Here is an 8,319-nt window from a genome sequence, read left to right as displayed (position 1 = left end):
GGAGATGGGAGATGGGAGATGGAGATGGGAGATGGGAGATGGGAGATGGGAGATGGGAGATGGGAGATGGGAGATGGGAGATGGGAGATGGGAGATGGGAGATGGGAGATGGGAGATGGGAGATGGGAGATGGAGATGGGGAGATGGGAGATGGGAGATGGGAGATGGGAGATGGGAGATGGGAGATGGGAGATGGGAGATGGGAGATGGGAGATGGGAGATGGAGATGGGAGATGGGAGATGGGAGATGGGAGATGGGAGATGGGAGATGGGAGATGGGAGATGGGAGATGGGAGATGGGAGATGGGAGATGGGAGATGGGAGATGGGAGATGGGAGATGGGAGATGGGAGATGGGAGATGGGAGATGGGAGATGGGAGATGGGAGATGGGAGATGGGAGATGGGAGATGGAGATGGGAGATGGGAGATGGGAGATGGGAGATGGGAGATGGGAGATGGGAGATGGGAGATGGGAGATGGGAGATGGGAGATGGGAGATGGGAGATGGGAGATGGGAGATGGGAGATGGGAGATGGGAGATGGGAGATGGGAGATGGGAGATGGGAGATGGGAGATGGGAGATGGGAGATGGGAGATGGGAGATGGGAGATGGGAGATGGGAGATGGGAGATGGGAGATGGGAGATGGGAGATGGGAGATGGGAGATGGGAGATGGGAGATGGGAGATGGGAGATGGGAGATGGGAGATGGGAGATGGGAGATGGGAGATGGGAGATGGGAGATGGGAGATGGGAGATGGGAGATGGGAGATGGGAGATGGGAGATGGGAGATGGGAGATGGGAGATGGGAGATGGGAGATGGGAGATGGGAGATGGGAGATGGGAGATGGGAGATGGGAGATGGGAGATGGGAGATGGGAGATGGGAGATGGGAGATGGGAGATGGGAGATGGGAGATGGGAGATGGGAGATGGGAGATGGGAGATGGGAGATGGGAGATGGGAGATGGGAGATGGGAGATGGGAGATGGGAGATGGGAGATGGAGATGGGAGATGGGAGATGGGAGATGGGAGATGGGAGATGGGAGATGGAGATGGGAGATGGGAGATGGGAGATGGGAGATGGGAGATGGGAGATGGGAGATGGGAGATGGGAGATGGGAGATGGGAGATGGGAGATGGGAGATGGGAGATGGGAGATGGGAGATGGAGATGGGAGATGGGAGATGGGAGATGGGAGATGGGAGATGGGAGATGGGAGATGGGAGATGGGAGATGGGAGATGGGAGATGGGAGATGGGAGAGGGAGATGGGAGATGGGAGATGGGAGATGGGAGATGGGAGATGGGAGATGGGAGATGGAGATGGGAGATGGGAGATGGGAGATGGGAGATGGGAGATGGGAGATGGGAGATGGGAGATGGGAGATGGGAGATGGGAGATGGGAGATGGGAGATGGGAGATGGAGATGGGAGATGGGAGATGGGAGATGGGAGATGGGAGATGGGAGATGGGAGATGGGAGATGGGAGATGGGAGATGGGAGATGGGAGATGGGAGATGGGAGATGGGAGATGGGAGATGGGAGATGGGAGATGGGAGATGGGAGATGGAGATGGGAGATGGGAGATGGGAGATGGGAGATGGGAGATGGGAGATGGGAGATGGGAGATGGGAGATGGGAGATGGGAGATGGGAGATGGGAGATGGGAGATGGGAGATGGGAGATGGGAGATGGGAGATGGGAGATGGAGATGGGAGATGGGAGATGGGAGAAGGGAGATGGGAGATGGGAGATGGGAGATGGGAGATGGGAGATGGGAGATGGGAGATGGGAGATGGGAGATGGGAGATGGAGATGGGAGATGGGAGATGGGAGATGGGAGAGGAGATGGGAGATGGGAGATGGGAGATGGAGATGGGAGATGGGAGATGGGAGATGGGAGATGGGAGATGGGAGATGGGAGATGGAGATGGGAGATGGGAGATGGGAGATGGGAGATGGAGATGGGAGATGGAGATGGGAGATGGGAGATGGGAGATGGGAGATGGGAGATGGGAGATGGGAGATGGGAGATGGGAGATGGGAGATGGGAGATGGGAGATGGGAGATGGGAGATGGGAGATGGGAGATGGGAGATGGGAGATGGGAGATGGGAGATGGGAGATGGGAGATGGGAGATGGGAGATGGGAGATGGGAGATGGGAGATGGGAGATGGGAGATGGGAGATGGGAGATGGGAGATGGGAGATGGGAGATGGGAGATGGGAGATGGGAGATGGGAGATGGGAGATGGGAGATGGGAGATGGGAGATGGGAGATGGGAGATGGGAGATGGGAGTGGGAGATGGGAGATGGGAGATGGGAGATGGGAGATGGGAGATGGGAGATGGGAGATGGGAGATGGGAGATGGGAGATGGGAGATGGGAGATGGGAGATGGGAGATGGGAGATGGGAGATGGGAGATGGGAGATGGGAGATGGGAGATGGGAGATGGGAGATGGGAGATGGGAGATGGGAGATGGGAGATGGGAGATGGGAGATGGGAGATGGGAGATGGGAGATGGGAGATGGGAGATGGGAGATGGGAGATGGGAGATGGGAGATGGGAGATGGGAGATGGGAGATGGGAGATGGGAGATGGGAGATGGGAGATGGGAGATGGGAGATGGGAGATGGGAGATGGGAGATGGGAGATGGGAGCTGGGAGATGGGAGATGGAGATGGGAGATGGGAGATGGGAGATGGGAGATGGGAGATGGGAGATGGGAGATGGGAGATGGGAGATGGGAGATGGGAGATGGAGATGGGAGATGGGAGATGGGAGATGGGAGATGGGAGATGGGAGATGGGAGATGGGAGATGGGAGATGGGAGATGGGAGATGGAGATGGAGATGGGAGATGGGAGATGGGAGATGGGAGATGGGAGATGGGAGATGGGAGATGGGAGATGGGAGATGGGAGATGGGAGATGGGAGATGGGAGATGGGAGATGGGAGATGGAGATGGGAGATGGGAGATGGGAGATGGGAGATGGGAGATGGGAGATGGGAGATGGAGATGGGAGATGGGAGATGGGAGATGGGAGATGGGAGATGGGAGATGGGAGATGGGGATGGGAGATGGGAGATGGGAGATGGGAGATGGGAGATGGGAGATGGGAGATGGGGAGATGGGAGATGGGAGATGGGAGATGGGAGATGGGAGATGGGAGATGGAGATGGGAGATGGGAGATGGGAGATGGGAGATGGGAGATGGGAGATGGGAGATGGGAGATGGGAGATGGGAGATGGGAGATGGGAGATGGGAGATGGGAGATGGGAGATGGAGATGGGAGATGGGAGATGGGAGATGGGAGATGGGAGATGGGAGATGGGAGATGGGAGATGGGAGATGGGAGATGGGAGATGGGAGATGGGAGATGGGAGATGGGAGATGGGAGATGGGAGATGGGAGATGGGAGAATGGGAGATGGGAGATGGGAGATGGGAGATGGGAGATGGGAGATGGGAGATGGGAGATGGGAGATGGGAGATGGAGATGGGAGATGGGAGATGGGAGATGGGAGATGGGAGATGGGAGATGGGAGATGGGAGATGGGAGATGGGAGATGGGAGATGGGAGATGGGAGATGGGAGATGGGAGATGGGAGATGGGAGATGGGAGATGGGAGATGGGAGATGGAGATGGGAGATGGGAGATGGGAGATGGGAGATTTACTTACCTGAAAGTAGCTTCTGCCTTTGTTCCTTCACACTGCAACTCCCAGTCTCCAACTGACTAATTTTCTTTTTTGCTGAGTAGGGGTTTAAATAGGAGCCTAATTGTGTTAATCACTTTGCCCCAGCTGAAACTGATTCCTCATTAAACCTGGATGGGGGTTTAAATAGGGAGCCGAATTATGTGCAGCCGTTTGCTCCAGCTGAACCTGATTCCTCTTTCATGTGGATGAGAGAAGTAGTTTGTCAGGTTCCTGGCTCCCCACCCTTTTTTTATTATTATTTCTTTTAAGCATTATTCTGTCAATATAATGAAAAAAAAGCATTTAGAACAAACTCATAACCTAGGAAACAAGCAAGAGAAAAAGAAATGTAAAAGAAACAGAGCTAAAATCAATGCTGCCCCTGCTGCTGTAATCAGACTTCACAACATGGATACCACATGAGGGTACACCATCTCTTCTAACTCCTCACTCTTGTCTGTGCCTTTAGCAGCCTGAGATGTGGGACTGTGACCTGGGAGAGGCTGAACCCATACGGACTCTGATGTTTTCAGCAGGTAAGAGCATTCCTCTTTAATATAACTGTCTGTAGGTGTTGATATTTTTAGGAAAAAAAGGAAAATGGGGAGATTGGTCTCACTCATGCTTTTATAGATTTAAACCGGTCCTGTGGGTGGATATGGAGGCAGAGCTATATCATGTGTATGCTGCCATGTTGGCATCAGGAAATTTTTTTAAAAAATTATAGTTTTTTTAAGGAGCAGTAATTTATTGATTTTTATGATGCTCAAAGTGAAACTATAAAAATGAAAAATTATTTTAAATATCGTGTCTGGGGGGGGTGCCCTTAATGTGCCTGTAAAGTAGCGCATCTCTACAATGTATTCAGCCTGCTGCAGCAATACTAACATTTCTAAAGAAAAAAATGTCATATACAAATATACATACAAAATTTGAAATCACGTGTACTTCTCATGCAGGTGCTGAAAAATCGGGCCTTAGTTGTTGGTGGTGACTGAACACTGCAACCCCTTGCAGCTAAGCTGGCTATACATTATACAATTTTTTTTTTTGTTCAACTTCCTTTAGATTTACCTTCAACTATGTAGTGCAAGGGTCTGCCTGACTGCATACAAATTGAAAGTGTTTAGGTTTGACCTTGTAAAAACTAAATGAAAAAATCTAAAGAGAGTTGTATAGTGTGTATGGCCCATTACTCTTGCTGGGCGCAGGAACCCCTGCTTGTAAAAAAATCCATACAAATTTGAAATTGCATGAACGTGTCATACAGGTGCAGAAAATTTAGGCCTTGGTTGTTGGTGGTGCCTGAACACTGCAACCCCTTGCAGTTACTCTTACTGGGTGCAGAAATGGGCCCTGCTGGTAAAAATTCCATTTGAATTTGGTTAAGATCAAAAGTTGTATCTGTTATCAGTGATCTAGTGGAGGCGCTGTGCTGTCATCTGACTTGGCCAAGGTCGGATGTCAGCTATGCAAACCTGCTGGAGTGATGGGGACCTGGAAGGTTAGTGTTGGCAGGAACTAAAGCTGAAATTGGGCCTTTGGTGTTGGTGGTGCCTGAACACTGTAACCCCTCACAGGTACTCTTGCTGGGTGTAGGGACAGGCCCTGCTTTTAAAAATTGGATACGAAATTGAAATCGCATTAACTTGTCATACAGGTGCAGAAAAATTGGGTCTTTGGTGTTGGTGGTGCCTCTAACACCGTAACCCCTCACAGCTACTTTTGCTGGGTGCAGGAACAGGCCCTGCTGGTAAAAATTCCATTTGAATTTGAAATCGCATGAACTTGTCATAGAGGTGCAGAAAAATTGGGCCTTGGTTGTTGGTGGTGCCTGAACACCGCAACCCCTCAGTTAAGCTGGCCATACATTATACAATTTTCTTGTTCAACTTCCTTTAGATTTACCTTCAACTATGTAGTGCAAGGGTCTGCCTGACTGCATACAAATTGAAAGTGTTTAGGCTTGACCTTGTATTACATGGTTTTGGTATATCTAAAGGAAATTTATACAAGAAAATTGTATAATGTATGGCAAGCCTTACTCTTGCTGGGCATAGGAACGGGCCCTGCTGGTAAAAATTCCATAAAAATTTGAAATCGCATGAACTTGTCATAGAGGTGCAGATAAATCGGGCCTTTGTTGGTGGTGCCTGAACATCGCAACCCCTCACAGTTAACTCTTGCTGGAAGCAGGAACGGGCCCTGCTGGTAAAAATTCCATACAAATTTGAAATTGGCTGAGATCAAGTGCTAGTATCTGTCCTTATCAGTGATCCAGTGGGGGTGCTGTGCTGTCATCGGACCTGGCCAAGGTCGGGTGTCAGCTATGCAAACCTGCTGGAGTGATGGGGACCTGGAAGGATAGTATCGGCAGGAACTGAAAATGAAATTGGGCCTTTTGTGTTGGTGCCTGAACAACGTAACCCCTCATACCCTCATAGGTACTCTTGCTGGGCGCAGGGACAGGACCTGCCTTTAAAAATTAGATACGAAATTGAAACCGCATGAACTTGTCATAGAGGTGCAGAAAAATTGGGCCTTGGTTGTTAGTGGTGCCTGAACACCGCAACCCCTCAGTTAAGCTGGCCATACATTATACAATTTTCTTGTTCTACTTCCTTTAGATTTACCTTCAACTTTGTAGTGCAAGGGACTGCCTGACTGCATACAAATTGAAAGTGTTTAGGCTTGACCTTGTATTACATGTTTTTTGTAAATCTAAAGGAAAGTTGTACAAAAAAATTGTATAATGTATGGCAAACCTTACTCTTGCTAGGTGCAGGAACAGGCCCTGCTGGTAAAAATTCCATACAAATTTTAAATTGGCTGAGATTGAGAGTAGTATCTGTTCTTATCAGTGATCTTTCTCCTTTTTTTTTCTCCTTTTTTTTTCTCCTTTTTTTTTCTCCTTTTTTCTTCTCCTTTTTTTTCTTCTCCTTTTTTTTCTTCTCCTTTTTTTTCTTCTCCTTTTTTTTCTTCTCCTTTTTTTTCTTCTCCTTTTTTTTCTTCTCCTTTTTTTTCTTCTCCTTTTTTTTTCTCTTTTTTTTTCTCTTTTTTTTTCTCTCTTTTTTTTTTTTTTTCTCTCTTTTTTTTTTTCGCTTTCTCTCATTCAATTCAAATAAGCTTTATTGGCAGGACCAAATACATTTAGCATTGCCAAAGCAGTTGAGTTTGGGGGGGGTAATATAAAGGGGGAATGGGGGGTGAGTCTATGTAAAGGATTTAAGTCCTCGGTTTTTCATGTCCCTCTCAGTTTGACACGCTGTCACATATTGTGCAACTATTCTCACCATTGGCTCCTCTTCTCCCAGTAGGATTTGGAGTTTCTTCTTCTCTTCTATAGAATTGAAGTCCAGGATGAAAGCGGAGAGTCTCTGGAAGTGAGTGTCCCTCACTGATGAGTACTTGGGGCACTGTAGCAGGAAGTGGTCCTCGTCCTCCAGGACCCCCTGGTCACACTGCTGGCACAATCTGCTCTCCCTGGGTTTGTAGGTTTGTCTGTGCCGTCCTAATTCTATTTCCAGGCCGTGAGCGCTCAGTCTGTACAGGCTCAGAGTCTGTCTGTCTTTGGGCTCTTGTAGCACCTCCAGGTATGGAGCCAGTTTGTAGTCTCTCTGCAGTGACTGGTAAACAGTTAGTTTCTTCGAGTTTATTTCATTTCTCCATTCTTCAACATATTTTTCTTCTGAATAATTTATGTTTTTTTATTTGTGATTTTGTCAGGCCAGACTGTTGGGAGGTTGGGATAGACAAGGCGCTGATGAGTTGTTGCAGACCGCCAGGCTTGGGCTGGTTCTTATTGGTCAGTAGGGCCTTATGATGGTACGAGTCAGGACTGCTTTTTTGTAGATGATCCCAGAATGATAGCGCCCTCTTCTGTATTGCAAGAAGTAAGGGAAATCTGCCCAGCTCAGACCGGCAGGCACTGTTAGAGGTGCTCCGGTGGACTTGGAGGAGGTGCTTGCAGAATTCCAGATGGAATATTTCTGTCGGGCTTGAGTCCCATTTGGATTGGTCTGGGTAGGTGACAGGACCCCAAATCTCACTGCCGTAAAGATGGATTGGGGTGATGACGCTATCAAAGATTCTAAGCCAGACTCTCACTGGGGGTTTTAGGTGATATAGCTGTCTCCTGATGGCATAGAAGGCTCTGCGTGTCTTGTCTTTTAGGGCCTCTATGGCTGGCCTGAAACTTCCTGATTGGTTGATTTCTAGGCCAAGGTAAGTGTAGCTGTTAGTTTCCTCAAGAGTGCGGCTGTTTAGTGTAAATGAGGGGCTCTTTGTGTTCTTTTTTTGGAAGACCATGATTTTTGTTTTCTTTGGGTTGATGGGTAGTGCCCATGTGGCACTGTATTTCTCCAGCACTTCCAGGCTGTCTTGTAGGCCTTTCTCTGTTGGTGACAGGAGTAGGAGGTCATCTGCATATAGCAGGAACTTCACCTCTGTGTCATGCAGAGTCAGTCCAGGTGCTGGAAGGATTCTAGAGCTGCAGCCAGTTCATTGATGTAGATGTTGAAGAGGGTTGGACTCAGACTGCAGCCCTGTCTGACTCCTCTGGCCTGCTGGAAGTGCTCTGTTCTTTTTCCATTCATCTTTACGCTGCAGCTGT

This window comes from Pelophylax lessonae, assembly GCF_965119305.1.
Source record: "Pelophylax lessonae genome assembly, chromosome: 3".
NCBI classification, from domain to species: domain Eukaryota; kingdom Metazoa; phylum Chordata; class Amphibia; order Anura; family Ranidae; genus Pelophylax; species Pelophylax lessonae.
Note: the sequence above shows the minus strand (reverse complement) of the source record.